This window comes from Myotis daubentonii, chromosome 5, assembly GCF_963259705.1.
Source record: "Myotis daubentonii chromosome 5, mMyoDau2.1, whole genome shotgun sequence".
Taxonomy (NCBI): Eukaryota; Metazoa; Chordata; class Mammalia; order Chiroptera; family Vespertilionidae; genus Myotis; species Myotis daubentonii.
This window is the reverse complement of record NC_081844.1, coordinates 78,642,327-78,663,200: the sequence shown is the minus strand read 5'-3', so window position 1 is coordinate 78,663,200 and position 20,874 is coordinate 78,642,327. Positions and strand designations below refer to the sequence as shown.

The 20,874-nt window shown below is 46.0% G+C and overlaps 1 protein-coding gene across 10 annotated transcripts in view; it reads left to right on the top strand.

Moving 5' to 3' along the window:
* Positions 1-15,338: 15,338 nt before the first annotated feature.
* The window catches only part of LOC132235668 (core histone macro-H2A.1), a 72,693-nt gene continuing 67,157 nt past the window's right edge, over positions 15,339-20,874 (top strand). For all 10 annotated transcript variants that reach the window (XM_059698434.1, XM_059698432.1, XM_059698433.1 and 7 more), the window contains exon 1: positions 15,339-15,477. The gene's annotated coding sequence lies outside the window, so the exon portion shown is untranslated. The remainder of the gene's footprint in view (positions 15,478-20,874) is intronic.

Sequence of the window (20,874 nt, the reverse complement as noted above, 5' to 3'; positions counted from 1 at the left end):
CTCTCAGTGGGACTTGTAGGAGCCATAGTCAAGAGATCAAATAACCCCTTTGCTCTCTGTGCAACAGGCCTGGACTCCATCAGAAGGACATGCCCAGCCAGCCACGACGTAACTTTGGTGCAGACAGCAGGGCAATGAGGCGAGCAATAAAAAGGCCTAATCTCTTAAGGCAACATGAATTGTTGGCGAGAACATAAGGGGAAAGCAACATTAGGCAAGGATCATTTTTTCCCTCTTGTTATAGATGCCTGCTGACTCCTTGGAAAAAAGCAAAGTGGGGAAAAAATCCTGCTAACACCGGTGGGCAGCAAGATGTAGTTTAACAGAACTGGTTTTCCCCAAATTTTAACAGCCAGCAGTTAGTCTTATGGTGATCATTAGTGACTACCATGGACTGAGCGCTTCTTCTGTGACAGGAATCATAACTTGCCTAAAACCATGATCCCCCAAAATTAGCAGTATCATCATCCTGTGCCAGTTTTGATGCAAGAAACAGAAGTTATTCTAGGTATTTTGAGCAAAAGGGGATTGTCGTATAGGGAATCAAATGCTTACAAGGTTATGGTAAGAGCTGGAGGAGCACAAACAAGGGGTGAAAATGAGCTATCCTATATAATAAAAGAGCAACATGTAAATTGACCATCCCTTTACTATGCTCATCAGCCAATCAGGGTGAATATGCAAATTAACCCAATAAAGATGGTGGGTTAATTTGCATACACATGTGCCAGGTGAAGAGGAGAAGTGGGAGAGCTGGTAGCTTGAGGGATGTGGCTCCCTCAGTTGGGTGGAGAGCAGAGCAGGAGAGCTGGAGGCTTGGGGGCTGTGGCTCCCTTGGTAAATCCCAGCATGGGGAGCACCAGGAATTCTGGGAATAGTAGTTCTGATGGCAGCCCCAGGACCGGAAGCGGAAGCCCAGAGTGCAGGGAGCACCAGGAATGCTGGGAATCGTAGTTCTGGTGGCAGATGGATCGCCTAGACACTAGAGCAGTGGTTCTCAACCTGTGGGTCACGAGCCCTTTGGGGGTCGAACAACCCTTTCACAGGGGTCACCTAAGACCATCAGAAAACACATATATAATTACATATTGTTTTTGTGATTAATCACGATGCTTTAATGATGTTTAATTTGTAACAATGAAAATACATCCTGCATATCAGATATTTACATTACGATTCATAACAGTAGCAAAATTACAGTTATGAAGTAGCAACGAAAATAATTTTATGGTTGGGGGTCACCACAACGTGAGGAACTGTATTAAAGGGTCGTAGCATTAAGAAAGTTGAGAATCAGTGCACTAAAGCAAAGTGAGCCTGAAGCAACTTACTGTTGCAGTGGGGGATGGAGGGAAAGCAAAGATGAGAGACATAAGTAAAATCAGAGTGTCCAGGAAAAATTAAAGGGAAGATATCCTAAAACTTCCAGGAAATCTCCACCAATGAAGTAAAGAAAAGAAAATGCCTCTATTATTCTGTGAGCAACAAACCAAACTGGGTTGGAGGTCTCAGACAATTTGTTCATATGATTGCAAGGACAGACAGAAACTCCAGGATTGAAAAGGGCTTCCCTGAGGGCTCCCAGATTGGAGAGGGTGCAGGTCTGGCTGAGGACCCCCCCCCCCCCCCGCACGAATCTTCGTGCACCAGGCCCCTAGTCTATAATAATAAAAGCATAATATGCTAATTAGACCAGACAGACAAACGACCTCCAGACATTCTCCCAGATGACCTTCTGGACAATGCCGTGGCTGCGTGGGCCGAGCCCCTTGCACAAATTTTGTGCATTGGGCCTCTAGTTGAATATAAGGATCCATTACATAGCTGAGCCATCAGGAAACTGCTATCGCTGCCACTATAACTACTGTCACAACCACCTCTCCCACTCTGAAGCTGGTAACCACCTTTCTTGGCTGCCTATTAACTCACTACAACCAAGCTTGCCTCAGTGGGAGGAGCTCCACCTGCCAAACTCCCATGAAAACCACCAACTAGTGGGAGTTTTTCCCCATCCAGAATTTAGCTGCAAAAGAATCTGCAGAGCTTTCCAGGCTCCCCAAGGAAAGAGGGTAAAATTGAGAATATGAGTGCCTTCACATCCCTACTTTTTAGTTGAGTCCAGAGAGGTTAAGTCACTTGCACAAGGTCACACAGCTAGTGCATTGGAGCCATTACTTGAGCCCAAGTATGTAGGACCCTGAAGCCTGCTCTTACCCACTACTTTCAGGGGACCAAGGAGAAAAATCACTCTACATATTCTAAGCTTTCTTATTAGTTACAACATTGATGGTTATTATTAGATCTTTAATGTTTAAAGGAAAAGGCACCATAGGCCAAAGGATGTGCCAGCAACTCAGTGTCCTGAGAATACCCTTCCTCATCACCAAGAACCCCACACACACCCTTGCTTGTTGACTTCTGAGATAGTGGTAATGTTTTGTCTCTTGAGTTGTGTAGTAGTCACATACCTATACTGACCCTGTGAAAATTCATTAAGCGGATCAGTTGTGGTTTTTGGGGGGTTGTTTTTTTTTTTTTTTTTTTGCATTTCTTTACATTATGTCAAACTTCAAAAAAATCTTATTAACAATAATGTTGGCTAATTAGACCTCCTCCAGGACCAGGAAAATATTCCACGTTTTAATGGAAGGTAAGAGACTGAAACGGTATACCTAATGCTGCTGTCAACTCAGGATTTAAGAAAACTATGGAATAAAATAGCCAAGAAGATCTGAGGGCTCTTTAGCAAAAACCAAGACATTCCTTTTACTTCCTCTTCAGAAGGTAGAAACACACACACACACACAAATGAGATGTGAGGCAGAAACTTGTAGCTGTTCACAAACTATGTATTAATTATAGGCAACCATTAGGCTACACTACTCAATCTCCCTTGCAGGTAGGTGCAGCCATGTGACTGGATTCTGGCCGATGGAATGCCCAAAGTAGGTAGAAGTGATGGACACAAATTTCAAGTCTGGTCCATCAACCCTCGCATGTGCAACCTTTGATTAGATTTTGCTTTCTACTGGTTAATTGGGGAGTTCGCTGAGAGCCTAGCAGAGGGAGGAGCCATGAGAAAGAAGGAGCCTAGTTCCCTGGGACATCACATCACGAGAACCAAGTAGAAGAGTCACTCAACTAGGAAAACCTATGATGGGACATTGCACAAGAAGGAAATAGACTTTATTGTGCAAAGCTCATTTGTTTCAAAAGTTAGCCTACCTTGAATAGAGCCACAGTAAAATCTCGATGTAATAGATTATTTGGGGCAAGGGGGTGTCCATTAAAGCCAAAAGTCCATCTATATATACAAAAGTCTAAGCGACTGTTTGACCGTTCGACCATTCGACTGGTAGCTATCATGCGCACTGACAACCAGGGGGCAGAGCTCAATGCACAGGCATGGAAACATGGAACAGACTGATGAATCTCAGAGGGAAGAGAAGAGGGGGGAGGGTGGGAAGAGATTAACCAAAGATCTTATATGTATACTAGTGCATGAAATCCGTGCACAGGTAGGGTCCCTAGCAGCTGCCGGCCGCCGGTGGGGCCTCCCTTCCCCAGCTTCCGGCTGGGGCCTTCCTTTGTTCCATGCTTCCCCCTGGTGGTCAGCACATGTCATAGTGAGCGATGGAACTCCTGGTTGGTCAAACTCCCAAGGGGACACTTTGCATATTAGGCTTTTATATAGAGAGACTAGACTGAGAGCCAGTGCAGGTGGGGTCCCTCGGCCTGGCCTGCGGGGATCGGGCTGAAACCGGCAGTTCAACATCCCCCAAGGGGTCTCAGATTGTGAGAGGGTGCAGGCCAGGCCAAATTAATTAGCTTATCTGTTTTTACTTATATAAACACGTTCTTGTAATTAAAATTAAGTATGTATGAAAAGTTTAATTTCACAGAAAAGTTTTCTGTTATTACAGTAATTTTAAATTGATGTTGAATAGGTCTAGTAAATGCGTACATTCACCAGTCACCATGAGTTAACAAATGCACACGGGTGGGGCATGGCTTAGTGCTCAGAACATAGGCCCTCACGCATTGAAACTGCTGCAGAAAGTCAAGCCACCTGACAACAGAACCAATTACTGCCCACAATGTGGTGTGATCACATGCTAATCTTTCACCAAACATTGTTTATGAACATTGACTCTTGGATTTAAATATGTAGACTATAGTTGTAGCTATGAAATATTTATTTATGTCAGCGAAATTACTATGGTGTTTTTTCCAACATATGGCCTATTCGCTAAAATATGCTAAAAACAACAGTGACTTAATAACAAAACAAAAAAATAACCTGTTAATTTAATTATAAGCAAATCTTGGTTAAAAGCATTTTAAAATTAACAGGGTGTTAATTTTCACATATGATATAGGGACCAGAAATTTTGTCCATTAAATCTGAAGTCTGTTAAATTGAGGTCCACAAAATTGACGGTTTATTGCATTTTGAAATTAGGCAAATCCTGGTCTCTAAATCAACCCTACCTTCTCAACCTAGAGCCAGCCCCCTTAGTTAGCATTTTTCTAAAAAATCTAAGAAGCCGCCCGAGCCAGTTTGGCTCATTGGTTGGGGTGTCAACATTCAGACTGAAGGGTCACGGGGTTTGATTTCAGTCAAGGGCATGTACCTTGGTTGCAGGCTTGATCCCAGGCCTTGGTGGGGGTTCATGTAGGAGGTAACCAATTAATGTGTCTCTCTCACGTTGATGTTTCTCTCTTTCTGTCTCTCCCCACTTCCCTTCCACTCTCTCTAAAAATCAATGAAAAAAATATTCTCAAGTGAGTATTAACAACAACAAAAATCCAAGAAGCCAAAGTAATCTCTTGCCTGTTACCTATTAACTCTTAATTATGTTGTAGCAGCTATGATTCACGTTTCCCAGGTGAGATAGGGCAAAAGATCAGGGAGACAGACTCATTGTTATAAGATGTGTGAATTGTCAGGCCTTTTTAAAAAAAAAAAAATTGTTCTGTCCCCTCCTTTGTTGACAAAGAGCTCAAAACAGCAGCATTCTGGGCCCATTTAATACAGGGGCTAACAGTTCTGTACCACCAGAGGGCAATACTATATAGTAGCTGATGCACATAATTTTGAATCCTCATGAAAGGGAGAAATGGAGTCAGCACTTGTGGAAAGGGGCAGGGGGCATACACCAAGATTGTGGAAAGGTCCCTGGGTTATGGGATGAAGGACAGCGAGGAAAGCATCTATGAGATGCATGCTCCACCTCCATCTCCCTTGCAATTGTTCCAATGGCTAAGTCGACCTGTATTTTGTATTTTTCTTACAGGTATAAAAGGTCTCCAACTGAGCCCAGGCCGAGTGGCTCAGTTGGTTAGAGTGTCGTTCGTGCACCGAAAGGGTGCAGGTTTGACCCCTGGTCAGGGTGAATATGGGAAGCAACCGATTGCTGTTTCTCATCTCTCTCTCTCTCTCTCTCTCTCTCTCTCTCTCTCTCTCTCTCTCTCCAATAAAAACATATTCGACTGAGGATTTTTTAAAAAGTGTCCAGCTGTAAGATCCAGTTTACAGGAGGTAAGGAAAAATTGAGCTGAAATTTACGTTCACAAAAACATTCAAAATGTGTAGAGCTGTTACAAAAGGAAGACAATAAAAAACATAGAAATAAAGAGAGGTGGTGAGAGGACAGAGCCCATTTTGTTCTCTGTAAAGCTGGGGGCCTGCAAGAATCTATAGGAAAACAGCAGTTTCTCTAGCAATACCCTGTGGTTTCCTATTAAAACCCAGGGTGCTGAGTTCTGTTTCCTCAAATGGGGAGCTAGCTTTTTTCCAGACCCAGCTTGTAGGTGAAAATAACTAAAAAAGAAGACAACTGTATATCTTTCAGTTGACATTAAAGAGCAACCAAGGATTTCTAGATGCAAGATCTCAGAGAGAAGGAGAACCCAGGAATCTGAGCCCAATCTTTGGCATCCCTTTTCTCCTTGAGATATTTGCCAATTCAGACTTTTTAGTGGAATAGCTCATCAGAAAGTGGCAACTGAGAAGCTGAGCAGAGCTTGTGACAACTTCTCACCAGGTTGCAGAAATAAAAATTGGAGTCTGAGGCCTGCCAATCAGGAAAGGTTATGATGAGCAGCTCAGGTTTCCAGTTGGATGTCAAAGATCTATAACCTAGAATAAGAGAGCCTTTGCCCAGACTTCCTAGAAGGCAGGTCCAGGGACAAAAGCTTGCATGCTGACACTTTCCTAGGAAACACAGTGGCAGGTAAATTGGAGTAAGGAAGAAAGGGGAGTGAGTTAGAGCAGAAGTGTGTGTGTGTGTGTGTGTGTGTGTGTGTGTGTGTGTGTGTGTGTGTGTGTGTATTCCCCTGCTTTTTGGCATAACAAGATACCCGGGTTCATCTTGTATACATTCTGCCCCAGAACAAAGGAGTCCTGGCTCCTTTGAGTAGGAAATGGTATTAAAAGTCTAGGCGGCCGGTTAGCTCAGTTGGTTAGAGCGTGGTGCTAATAATAAAAAAGCCAACATCTGGGTGCTAGATGTGCTTATTGCTACAGGGGTGCCTTTTCTTCTTGGCCCTTTCAGCAAATAGAGCTGAGATATATACACACACATACGTATGTAAGTGTGCAAATATGTATACATGAAATGAGTTCACACCAATACCTCCAATCCCAGTTCACACCCATAGGATTCTTTCTTGCCTTCCTCCATTCCAATATTATATCTCCCTTCTTCCCACAGTCAGAATGCTGGCTCCCAATAACATCAACACTTTACTTATTTGATAAAACTTATAATAAATCCAAAATTGTTTTAGAATAGACTTTCCTGTACCACTACAAAAAACAAATTCAATAAAAATGGTTCAGGATTTGTTTGTAATTCTTCCCTGATTTCCTTTCTCAGCATAGACTGAGAGTATGAAATACTGAGTTTATAAATAAAGTGGATTACCTCTTTGTTGCCTTTATTTATGGTATTCATTTGAAATACAGTTGGGGTCATAGGTTTCAGTTTGAGCTCAGTTTTAGGAATTTTCTTCTTGCCCATTCTTATAGATGCAATTTCAATTTTTGAATATGTGGAACATTAACATGCTTTCAATAGCCAAAAGTGTGCAAAATATATATACTCAAAGAAATGTCACTGTCTCCCTTTCTTTCTTTCCCTCACTCCTTATTGATAACTATCTTCGTTATTTTCTATTTGTAGAGATGTGTGTATGCTATGTTATTTTTCCTTCTTTCTTACACAAAATGTAGCAAACTATACTCATTTTCACTTTGCTTTTTTTCACGTAATAGCTCCTGGAAATCACTCCTTAATCGATTCATAGAGGTCATCATTCATTTTTACAGCGTATAGTACTTATTGTGCATATGTATCATAGTTTATTCAACCAATCTCCTTTGCTTAAACATTTAAGCATTTGCCAATATTTTGTAATTACAAATAATAAAGCAATGAATAATCTTGCAAGGCATGTATTTTCATATTATTTGGGTGCATTTTAGGGTAAATTCTAAAAGCAGAATTGCTTGGTTACAAGTAAGTGCAGAGAGTTTTATTAAAATTGTGAAATTCCTCTCCATAGAGCTGTGCCAGTTTGTACTCCTACCAGTTATGTGAGAGCCTGTTTCTTACAGCTTTGCCAACAGAGTGTAGTTTCAAGCTTCTGAACTTATGCCAGTCTGATAAGTTAGAAATGATATTTAGGTATAGTTTTTTTGTACTTTTCTTATGAGTGAAGTTAAACATCTGTTCACATTTTAAGCGCCATTTTTAGATCTTTTTGTTAAATATTTATATCTTTAGTGCATTTTTTAAAAAGGACTTTTAATCCGTTCCCCTCAATTTTCAGGGTTATATATGTTCAAATATATATATATATATATATATATATATATATATATATATATATTCAGAAAAATATATATATTCAGAAAAATATATATATTCTAAAAATATACATATCTGCTATGGACTGAATTATGTCCCCCAAGTTCATATTGAAGCCCTAACCATTAGTGAGGTCATAAGGATGGGGCCCTAATCCAATAAGATTAGTGTCCTTATAAGAAGATACATGGGAGAGTGCTTGCTTGCTCCCTCTTTCTCTTTCTCTACATACACACACAGGCACAGAGGAAAGGTTCTATAAGGATAACTGGCCATGTGCTCTGGGAGAGAGCTTTCATTAGACACTGAACTGTACCAGAACCTTGACCTTGGACTTTTCAGTCTCTAGAACTGTGGGAAAATTCTCTTATTTAAGCCACCTGTCTATGGTATTTTGTTATGGCAGCAGAAGCAGTTTAAGACAGGGATATTAACTTTTATCTGTGTGATATTTTGCTAATATTTTCTTCCGGTTTGTAATTTGAATTTCTTTTTTTAAAAAATCTTTGTTGAGAGTATTACAGATGTCCCCCTTCCCACCCCCATTCCTCCTCTCCACCAATTCCCACCACTCCACAGGCCCTCACCACCCTATTGTCTGTATTCATAGGTAATGCATATACACATATAAGTTCTTTGGTTAATCTTCATTTAACTTCTTTATGGTGTTGTTTTCTTCGTCAAAAGTTTTGTTTTGTTTTTAATGTAGTCAAGGTAGGAACATTACAATAACCGTCGCAGATAACTGTAGTCATTGTTCTCTGATTCTACACAATAGAAGAAATATCCAAATCTGTAGAAAATTTTTATAACAGTTTATTTGAGCCAAACTGATGACATATATTGGGGAACAAGATCACAAATGCTCTGAAGAATAACAGTTTTGTAGCTTCTTTTATGCATTTGAAATTAAGGAAAGAATGTAAAGACGATTACATGGAGGTGGGGTGAGGGGGGAAGCAAGGTGGGGATTGGATTACAGGATGGTTAACCAGACTATATGCTCTCATGAAGGTGATTATTTCAAAAAGTGTGTTAACATAGATGCACAGAAACAACGGACAAGAATTGGTTAAGGCAAAGATAAATCTTTTACTAAAGATGTTATGTGACTACTCACTATGGCCTGCCAAGTTAGGAATTTATGATCAGATTCACCCTGTGAGGTTACTTTCCATAGAATACTTTGTTTCATCCACAATGCCAAAACTTGACAGGAGTTAATTTCTTAAATATTAGTTGTTATGTAGAATATTAAAATATATCACTGAACTTCTCATACTCTATGACATTAAGGTCATTGGTTTATCTTGCACTTTAAATGAATTTTTTAGACCTATGCATGATGTTGTAGCATTAGTCATTTGGAAAACACTGGTTCACTATCATATACTAAGTTATACTAATATATATATATATATATATATATATATATATATATATATATATATATATATATATATAAAGATTCGTGCAATAGGCCTTCCCTTCCCCTGGCTGCCTGCACTGGTTTTCCTTCGGCACCAGGGACCCAGGCCTTCGCTCCGGCCGGAGCCGCCTTCAAAGCCTTCACTGCTCCGGGGGAGCCGCCTTCAGTCTTCACTCTGCTGCTTCCCGACTACATATGCAAATTAACCACCATCTTTGCTGGCGGTTAATTTGCATATCTCACTGATTAGCCAATGGGAAGCGTAGCAAAGGTACAGTCAATTACCTTGTTTGTCTAATATATATATATATATATATATATATATATATGTATATATATATATATATATATATATATATATATATATATATATATATATATATCACTAAGAGATGTAAGATCTTTCCAAATGTTGACAGGTTTTATTACACAACATCAAAAAATCATATGAGTTAAAACTACCACCAATCTCATCAGGAAAGTATTTAAGTATTGGGACGCTGTCAAGCTCATGGTGGAAATACAAGCTTTCAAAAATTTAAAATCTGCTTCATTAAGGACGTTTAAAAATTCTTAACTGGAACGAGGTGTGTGTGTGTGTGTGTGTGTTACAGTTTTATCCACCAATGCAAATGTCAACACAGTGAAAAAGGCAAATACAATCTTAGAATTATGATGATGAACATAGTTCAGGCCCACAGGCCTCATGCGGCTCTCAGGGACCTCACAGCCAAAGTACCTCTGCTCTACAGGTAGCCTAAGTCCTTTAAACTGCACTTTCAGTTCAGCTCTAACTTTAGGGGAAAAAATTCAATCTAGAGGTGCCTCTAGGCCTGAACATTGTAATGCAGACCCTCCTTCTTCCTACATACTCCCTAGGATTGGTTTCCTTGGTTCCTTTGTTATTCCTCATCAAGGGTAAATATTCACCTGCTCTTCTCCAGAGGAGGACATTAACTGCTTAACAAAGAAGGGAGAAGTTGGGGGTTGTTGAGAAGGAGGAAGTGTCAGATGTCAGATTTTCAGCCAATTGTATGTCAAAGAGAAAGAGCTTATCGCTGAAGTAATCAAGTCTGGAAGAAAGGCTGCACCTGTTGAGATGACCCAAGCGTCTGTCCGTGGAAAAGAACACGTCTGTTGGTTTGTGAGGCAGGGATGGTAGGGAAGGTTTACCAGGGGCTTTCTTTCCTGGAATCCCCCAACTGCCTCACACAGACTCATTCCTCTTGGCTTGATGTGTGTTGATCAAAGCTTAGGAACTAACTGGAGACCCATCCCCTGCCCTTCCACAAACAAGTTCAATCTAAACCAAGGGACATGGTGACACCTCACTGTTTGGCTCTCAGATCATCAAAGGTCTCGAACATCACTCAGGGTGGGGCAGAGGCGCTGGAGAAACGTGGGAATACAGGGCCTGCCCTGCCCACTGGCCTTGTCTTGCCCTGACTTCTCAGGCGGGGTGAGGGTGGGGGGTTGTGTTAAAGCTTTTAAGTGTTGATCCAGCAGTTCTACTTCTAAGAACTTATCCTCAACAGTCAACATCAGATATCCACAAATGTGTAACTCTAAGAATATTCATCAGGTCTTTATAATAGAACTGGAAATAGCCTGAAAGAAAAACAATGGCAAGGAACTGGTTGAATAAATGATGGTACAGCCCCAGGATGTTTGGAAAAGTGGTTCCCAAAGTGGGGTCCGAGGACCCTCCAAGGTCACTGAAACCCTTTCTGGGATCCACATGGTTCAAAATGTTCACAATAATGCTAAGACATTACTTAGCTTTTTCATGGTCTGTATCTTTGCAGCAATGGTGCAAAAACAAAAGTGGAAAAAAACTGCTGGTGAACTGGCACAGATCAGCACTGGCACCAAAGTGGACTAATAATCATTTTAGTCTTTATTGCCAAGCACTTGCAGAAGAAAAAAAAATCCAACAGTTTCCCTCAGAATGTCTTGGATAAAGCAGTAGGAAGAATTAATTTTATTAATCTAGGACACATTTTTAAATATTCTATGTGAGCACATGGGAAGTATGCATGGAGTACTTCTGCTATGTAGCAAGTAGGATGGCTGCCCTGAGGAAAAGCATTTGTTGTGATTGCATTGTGGGCTAAAGGTCCTACTTTCGTCACCCAACGTCATTTTCACTTGAAATGGCAAGGCTTTGTTAACACTTGTGTGGGCCCTAGAACTTGTACCTTTGTGAGCCCTTTCCTCTATAACATGACATAAAAATTACATTTTGTGACTGCATTGGTATAAAGACAAATATATTAATTTAATTAAATTATTTTATTTGATCTAAAAGGGTTACCAGACAGGGAACCTTGCAGTGAGCAGGCCTGCTTAGGGCCAGCTGGTGGTGTGTGTGTTGTTGACTTAGTGTAGGAAATATTTCACAACATGTGACTATGTGGGAACGTTTATTAAAGCTGAGGACAGTGAAACAAGGAAGGGCTTAGCACAGAAGAAGCAACAGGAGAGCCTAGGCTGGGCTGCCTTAGCTCACTGGGAAGTCAGAGAAAAGGGGGCCTTGGAGACAGGTTCAGGGGGTTAGTCTGGGACAAGCTGTCACTGCCTACTGCTCCCCTAGTCCCAGTCTCCTGGGGTCCCTTAGAGTTTAGGAGATGTGTGCCTGTGGGGGAGGCAAAGGGGGAGGGGAAGGCATGGTGTGCTTCCCCAGAGGGAAGAACAGGCACTGGGTCCTTTGTCTGGAGGGTTTTTCTCTCTCTCTTGTGGGTGGAAATCTTAAGGGAGGTCTCAGGGGAGTGTTTCGGCAGAATATTCATCCGTTTTCTAGGTGTGCTCTTTCAGGGTCGTGGTCGCTACTTATTGGTCAATGTTAGGGCAGGGGGTAATTAGTCATTGCAGCTGGTTCTGGTGTCATCCATCTGGTTTTGCTACTTTTCTAGGCCTGGAGCTGAAATGCAATGTAGGCCTAGATGTTAACTTTAGGGAGTGACCTTCTGTGTCTGCTGTAAATTGCTCTGCCGGTTTGTTCAGCTCTGTCTCAATTTCCCCATTCTACTTGCCAAGGAATTTTCCTAGCTTCTCGCTATCCTGCCTTTCTACCAGGGCGGGTTTTTTTGTTTGTTGTGTTTTTGTTTTTTAATGGAGGATGGGGCCCATGAAGGCAGATATACCTAAGGCCCACGGGTGGCGAGGGGTGGGAGTTGGGGATGGGAGGGTGGAGCCTTCTGGAGAAGGGCCTCTGCAATGAACAGCTCCAGGGGACAATGTTCCTAGAGAGTTCTATGAGAATGGCACACTGAGGAGGGGCATGAGGGGGTGGGCAGGGCATCAAGATCAGCTCTTGGGGGAGTGTGGACTCTAACCCAAGCACAGTGATGCATGGCTGAGTGGGGGGTAGGTGGGGGTGGGGGGTGGGGGTGGATGCTGGGTGCAGAGGAAGCCAGGCCCCTGGAAAGGCTCTCTTCAGTTCTGAACCATGAGAGTTCAGGACCCAGATGAACCTGGGTTTGAATCCTAGCACCAGCCTGCCCTCTCTGTGATGTCAAGTATATTTCTTGGTTTTCCGAATCTGTAGTGTCTTCATCTGTAAAGTGAGGATAGAAATGTGCCAGAAATCGCCTGCCTGCTGAGGCTGTTGAGAGGGAGGAATGATGGGATGTATGTGACCCGGTACATGGTGAGTGTACAATAAGATGGAAAGCAATATCAGCCTTTTGAACATTACCTACTTCTAAGTCACCATCAGAAACCAGTGCTGGGGAGGAGGTGAGTGAGCTCCTTCGTGGCCCCCCGGGGTTGCAGACTGACATTTATTGGACAATCATCCTTTGTGCCTGGCCTTGGCCATTACTGAGGACCTGGGAACGAAGCCTCAGGTCTGCCCACCACCAAGGCACCAGAGGGCTGCAGGCATCTTCCCCTCTCCATACAGGCCTGGCCTGACAACACACTTAGAATGTTGCTCTCCCTGGGAAGGAGCCTGGCGCACAGTAGGTGCTCAGCAAGTATCAGTTGAGTGAATAAATGAAGTCTAGCATCCTCCTGACTTGCTGTGGCCCACAGAAACCTCACCTGGCGGCTGGCCCCTGCAGAACTGAGGGGCCTGCTCAAGGACCCAAGGAAGGACATAGCAATAAGGCAGTGGAATGTTGCTCTCCCTGGGAAGGAGCCTGGCGCACAGTAGGTGCTCAGCAAGTATCAGTTGAGTGAATAAATGAAGTCTAGCATCCTCCTGACTTGCTGTGGCCCACAGAAACCTCACCTGGCGGCTGGCCCCTGCAGAACTGAGAGGCCTGCTCAAGGACCCAAGGAAGGACATAGCAATAAGGCAGCGGTCTCTGCACCTTCCTCTGACATCCTTCTGCAACTTCCCTGGGGGTGGGGGGAGGTCCTCGCACATCCTTAATGCTTTATTTTGGGACATAAAGAATCATCATTTCCCCAGTTTCATCTCCTATAACTCCCCTTCACTCATTCCATCCCAACAACCCCACACTCACTATTCCTTTCTTAAAAATCAAAATATTACTGACATAACACTGTAAGCGTAAGGTGTACAACGTGTTGACTTGACACGGTTACGTATTGCAATATGTTTATCATTTTCCCTTTTAGTTAACACTGCCATCATGTCACATAATTAACACTTATTTTTTTTTTTTGGTGGTGAGAACACACTATTCCTATGCCCCAGGACCTTTGCACTTGCTGTTGTTCCTCATGCTTGGAACACCCCTCCCCCAGATATCTGCATGGCTTGCTCCCTTAATTCCTTCAGGTCTTTGCTTAAATGTCACCTTGTCAGGGAGGTCTTCTCTTACATTTGAAACTCCATCTCACTTCACACTCCCTATCCTCCATCCCTGCCTTGTTTTTCTCCACAGCATTTATACCATCTCCCACATCATCTCTTTTGCTGATTGTGTTTCTTTCCCTCCTAGACTGCAACCTCCAGGAGGCAGGGAAGGGTGCCTGTTCTGTTCACTGCTTTATCTTAATCACCCACATTGGTGCGTGGCCCAAAGGATGACTTCCGTACCTAATTGAACCAGTGATTGCACGAGTGGCATGGATTGGACACTGCTCCGCGAAGTCCAGTGCCAAGCACCCTGGTGACGGGAAGAGGTTAGCGCCCCGGCGCTGGAAGTCAGCCCGAGGGCCGGAGGGATTTGATGGGGGGGCGGTACCGTAAACAGCACATCAGCCCTGCTGGGTGTGTCTGTTATTTAAATTTGGTCTACAACCAGGTGCTCAGGTGGCTTCCCCTCCACACTCGGCAGGTGGAGTAGGGGTAGGGCCCTATTTACCCAGGATAGGGCACTACCGCCTTCGGGAGAGAAACCCAACTCAGAGATTCACAGGGGGCCTCCTCTTGCTGCTTGTCTGCAGTTTTAAAACAGTGCGCGGTGCTAAAGACCCACTGTTTACATTAGTGAATCCCAACTGGGTCAATTGTGAACGTTCGCTCACGGGAAGACGTAGCTAATGGCTCCCGTGTGCAAAGGAGGTCCAAGCTTCTGGGGGGTCGTGATGAAGCAGGATAGTTGGTCAAAGGACATAACATTCGGGGGGCTTTTATCTAAAGGCAGCGGCGGGGAGGAGGGGGCTCTGAGGGGCGCGGGAAGGGAAAAGTGGGAACAGCAATTGCGCCTCCTTCTCTGGGTGAATGCGAAGGATTCCAGAGACAAGGCGGCGAAAGTCCCATGCTGAGGGCCGGGAACACAGTAGGCGCTCAATAAGTGCCACGGGCGGCGCGCGGGCTGGGACGTGCGCTGGAGAAGCGCTTCTGCCAGGGCATCTCTGCTCGGTGGACCTGCGCCCGGCGTCCAGCCTCGGCGCGCGGTGCCTGAGGGCAGGGGGCCGGACGCCAGGCCCTCGGTGCCGAGCGAGGAGAGACGGCGCGCGCGGGGCGGCGGGGCTGAGGTCAAGGCCGGGGCGGCGCGGGCGGGGTGGCCGGACGCGCGCGGACGGGATGGGATGTGACGAGCGGCGCGCTGTGCATTGTGGGAATCCGGGGGCCGCCGCGACTGGTTCCAGTTCACTCGGCAGCGGAGCCGGGCGGAGGGGGCGAGCGCGGGGTGTGCGGGCGGGAAGCGAGGGGGCGGGGGGCCAGCCAGTGCGGAGCGCGGAGAGAAAAAGGCGCGAGCGGCCCAGAGGGCACGGACCGAACACCTTGCTGCCGCCGCCGCCGCCGAGCCGCCCGTAAGTGCCGCGCGGAGCCCTCGCCGCGCGCCCGGTCCCGGCTGCCCGGTCCGCTCGCGCTCTTCCGGCCGCGGGTACCTGGGAGCGGCCCAGCCTCGCGCGCACCCGGTGGCGCCGGTCCGGCTCGAGCCACCGGGCCCGCGACGGGGCCTCGCGCGCACGGCGCCTTCCCGGGCCGTGCCGGGGCCGCGCGGGATTCCCTTTGGTTTTGTTCAGAAAGCAAACCCGGAAGCCAACTCCTCACCACCGCGTCCTTCTGCCCGCGCGCGGGCGCTTTTGTGCGGAGGAGACCGTGGGGCCCCTTTCCCAGCGACCCTCCCCCTGGGCCGGCGGGCAGACGGCTCGGCCTGAGGCGGGGGAGGCCCTGCGGCGCCGGCTGGGGCCTGGGCGCCCAGGGCCGGTGGTGCGCGGAGTTGGACGCGGTGAGGCCCGGCCGGCCCGCGAGTTGCCGGCCCCAGCACAATAAGTCGGGCCGAGAACCGGGCAGCCGCGGTGTAGGCGCCGGGCTCTCTCTGCTGGGAGGCCGGGCGGGGTGGGGGCGGTTGGAGGACACGCGCGGGACTGGAGCCGGGCTGGGCGGGGAGAGGGGTGTCCAGAGACTGGCCTGAGGAGGGGCCACGGAACCCCCGCTGTTCTTGCCGGGGCACCGGGCCTTTTGTTTGCGTTCGGTTGGGAGTTTTAAAGGTAACTCCGGAAGGCTGCAGACTCCCCTGGCGGAGGAGGCCCGGAGGGAAGAGACGCGCGGGGGGTGGGGTGGGGTGAGCTGTAAGGATGCTGCTGCCGGGTCACCTGACAACAGGTGTGTGGCTGGCGCGCCCCACCTCCACTCCTCAGCGGCCACAGATCGCTCCAGGATCTTGTGAATAGATTGATTGCCTGGAAGGTTCTTTTAGACAAGATGTTAGGGGAGACATTCCCGAGTTTGAAAGTGAAAAGGCTTTCGGTAGACCCAGCTGAGGCAATCCCTGAATTCAGTAATTACAAGGACCGTGAAGTCCCTGTAAGATTTTAATGATTTGATGAACAGCCAATAAGAATAGGCAATTAGAGGGCACCCCTGCTAGCTTCTCTTTTTCCTCCACCTTTGTGGTTTGAGGTTTTACCGTTAAAGCGGGGAGCGGGGCCGTGCGTTGTTCCGGGGCTCGCTGCTCCAGGGCCCCGGGGGAATTCTGAACAGCTTTAGGTTTGCGTGGGAGGCTCCAATTCTAAGTTAGGTGGGATCCAGCTACTGCAAGCCACCTTGAGAGGACTCTGCGGCCAGAGGAGTTGTTAGCTCCGAAATGGACACCTTATGCTGCAACGAATCAATACCCCTGTACACAACTAACCAAAGTTGGGCAGTGGCATCTCAATCTTACACAAGAGACTATTTTACATATATATAATCTGTAAACCTATTTTTTCTTTAAACAAGCACCATCAAGACTTTAAATTTTCTCTCAAAACAAGTTTTAGTAGAGTGGGAAATCTCTCCAATCTGTCATTTTTTTAACCTGTCCCCATTGTATAGTGATAAAGGTATTAAAAAGGACAGAAAGTAGTTTGAGGCAGGGCCTTCAAAATGAGGAAGGGATAGTTCACATTTTATTAAACTTCGAGAGTTGTCTAGAACAGCGGTCGCCAGCCGGTGGTCTGCGGACCACGGGTGGTCCGTGAGGCCCGAAAGATTGGCGACCGCTGGTCTAGAACATCACCTGCACAACGGTAAGTCACTGGCTTGGTCTATAGCAAATGGCCAGGGAGTGGTGCATCGTAATCTGCCACTTCTGGTCCTGGAGATGGCAGAACTTGGGGAGGGCCCTCATTCCTTTCCCAGAGAGAGGCTTGAAATACGTGTATCCTGGGGCATGCCTCCTGTGCGACGCCAGCACGGCCAGGTTCGGTGAGCTGAGAGGCAGCGGTGAAGGATTTAAGAAAAGACACAAGAGAAGAAAGCTGGGCCTGGGTGGGACGCTGCCCTCTCTCATAGAGAGGCAGCCCCACGGCCTGTAAGCTGAGTCTTTATTTTATAGCCAGATTCCACGAGGCAAAGTAAGGGCGTGGTTACAACTTCTCGTGGGTTTCAAATCTACTCAATTACATGCACCTGATCAAGCTTTGTTTACTTGCTGCACCCCCCCCCCCCCCCAGCTTCTATCACTTAGCCACGTGGGACCACAGGTTCGGACCATAACCTGTCCAAACACTGTAGCCACGCTCCACAGCCTCTAATATTGCAGAGCTAATGCTGCCCCAGGTCATTTAAAGGATATTTATTTAAATAAAAGAACACACTGAAAACCTAAAAATCTGTATGTGGTGGTCATCCGAATTGCAGCAGCCTCTAGTTCGTGTTTGGGCATGCCTTTGGATTTGTGTTGGGTTTTTCAGAGCTCCATTCTTGGCACATGGGCGGGGAAGGGGCAGGGGTAGTGGGGTGTGTACTGGCCTATGGGTTCTCCTCACTTTCTGTAGCTTTAGAAGTACATTGGGCCTCACCTCAGCTCTTATGAGTGAGCCTGAGTGGGTTAGCTCTTCATACCAAAGAGTTGTATAGGTTGTTTGCTTGGATTAAACCTGCCAGGTCGGTGTCCTTCAATAAATATTTCCTGGGAATTAACTCTGGGTCAGGCACTGAGGACAGTACCATGATCAAGAAACCCCAGTCCTTTTCCTTGGGAAGCTGACATGTTGAAAAGACACGCAAGCGGCTGTTGTGAGGTCAGTGCAGGAGGCCACAATTGCTCCCACAGTGGCCCCCAGGACGGTAACCTAACCGGAGCAAGCATTTACTAGGCACCACAGGAAGGCCAAGTAACAATTGGCTGGGCAAAGGAGGGCAGGTCGGGATAAGTGTTTGGGGCCTGGGAATCACCTGTGCAGAATCTTAGAATAATGAGAAAAAAGGTCGTGTGGGGGAGCTGCTTGAGGTTCAGGATGGCTGGATCCAGGAGGAGAGTCCCGTGAAGCTAGAGGGCCAGAAGGGCCAAATCACAGAGAATCCTGATCAGAAATATGCTGAGGGATTAGACTTCATCCTAACAGCAGTGGCTCTGAGCAGGAGAGAGATGTGGTCAGAAGTTCTTTATTCTTATTGGGAACTCTTCCTCTCTTCAACAAAATTGAATGGTTTCTAGATGCCAAATCTGACCAGGGCTCTGCCCTGTTGAAGTTCACCTTTTAACTTGACCTTTGATAGTCTTCCATTGGAGTGGTCATCTTAGTTTGACGTAGCCTTTAAAAGGGAGAGGAGGTGTGAAGCAAAGTTTCGTGGTAAAGGAGGCAGACAGTGCCTTGCTAATTGAAATACAGGATGAGGCATAAGTAGGTTTACAGTTGTGAGTATGCAAAAGTTTATTATTTATTAATTGTATTTGCCATACAAACAACTGTAAACCTACTTTTGCCACACCCTGTATAGTGGTGATTCTTTTTTTTAAAAAAAATGTATTTTTATTGATTTCAGAGAGGAAGGGAGAGGGAGAGAGATAGAAACATCAGTGATGAGAAAGAATCACTGATCGGCTGCCTCCTGCTTGCTCCCTACTGGGGACCAAGCCCGCATCCTGGGAATGTGCCCTGACCAGAATCGAACCGGGGACCCTTCTTCTTTCTACAGGCCGACACTATCCACTGAGCCAAACCGGCTAGGGCAAGTAGTGATTGTTTTCGTGCAGCTGGGGAAGCAGACCATGAGGAGGAGATAGTTGGGCTCCTTGTGCGTGGAGCTGGACTTGGTGAGGGTTTGTAGAGGTGAAATCTTAATCCCAGACTAGTTTCCTGCAAACTGTTTCCTGCTTATGGTGAATAACACTCATGTTTGGGTTTGTTTTTCCCCCACCACTAAAAATCTAACATGTGAGGGAGATACGTCTGCTGGAGCAAAATGTGCAGTTTAGGATTTATTTACTATCTTATTTATTCTTTACTCCCTGTTTGCAGTTCCTTGGTTCCCCCAGGGTAGACTAAATTCTTTAATCATCTTTATTATGTAGTGTTTTATGAATGGAGAGAGAGATGTTCTTTCTGATTGGCTAGAGTACAAGAGCAGGTCCCTGTTCTGAACCAATCAGAGCATAGCTAGTGAACCCCAGCTCTGTGAATGATGCTTGTGTAGTATATCCACAGGCCTCTGGGGACATGACAGCAGCAACATTGTTAACCATTTGATATGATAGGAGTAAACGGAAGAGAATGCTGTAAATAGGATTAATGTCCTATGCTTCAGAATTGATGGGAAGGTGATAAATGCATGTGGACACATGGGCATTTCTCCAGCTGCATGCAAAGGATGGGGCAATCTTTCCTCAGCCACAGTGACTTGAGCACTGATAGCTCAGATTCCTTTATCCTCAGGTGCTAAAGATAGGGATGTCTGACTAGCAACTCCCCAGCAGTTATAATATTCATTCAGGATCAATATGCATGAATTCATTGCTTAGATAATAAAAGACTTCACAACTGACCATTTCAGTGGTTTTGTGAGTGCCCTATTTATTTAAGAATTTTTTTTCTGCTGCGTCTTTAACGGAGGTCAGTCTCTTATAGATGTGAGGAAGGTAAGTATTATCCTCTAATCTGTGTTAATGAGCTGGTCCAGTGGTAAGAAGAGAGGTCATTGGAGCCATAGAATTGTCAGGGAGTTGGAAGGCTTCTGCATGGCTCCCACCTCAGGTATCAGGGCAGTTGTGTTCCTTTCCTGGGAATCCCCAAAGTAACTCCACAAGATCCCTGGATTTCCAGAGCCTCGGCTCCCACAGGGATTAGCCAGGTATGTGTACATGACTGGTCCTAGTGAAGGTCCCCAAGTGGTGTCCCACTTCCATATCTTTGAGTCCTGTGACCTTTGGAAATACTACTCTCATCTTTGCCAAGAGACTCTCCTCCACAGTAAATGCCAACTAATCAGCAAACATCCAGCCAGCATTTGAGAGCCTCCCAGGTAGCAGGCAGAGATATAGTGGTGGGCAGAGCTGACAAAAGATAAGGAAATAGGCAGTGATGAGACAGGGTAATAAGTGTTGAGGGTGAGGTAGTTGGTTTTAGAATCCTATATAATAAAAGGGTAATATGCAAATCGACCATAACAGTGGAACGATGGGTCGCTATGACGTGCACTGACCATCGGGGAAGACACTCAATGCAGGAGCTGCCCCCTGGTGGTCAGTCCACTCCCACAGGGGGAGCTCTGCTCCGCCAGAAGCCCTGAGCCAGGCTCATGGCTGGCGAGCACAGCAGTGATGGCAGGAGCCTCTCCCACCTCCACAGCAGCGCTAAGGATAAGCCGTCAGTCAGACATCCCCAGAGGGCTCCTGGACTGTGAGAGGGCGCAGGCTGGTCTGAGGCCCCCCCAACCTGAGTGCACAAATTTTGTGCACCAGGCCTCTAGTGTTTATATAAATTGGATTTAGAGGGGCA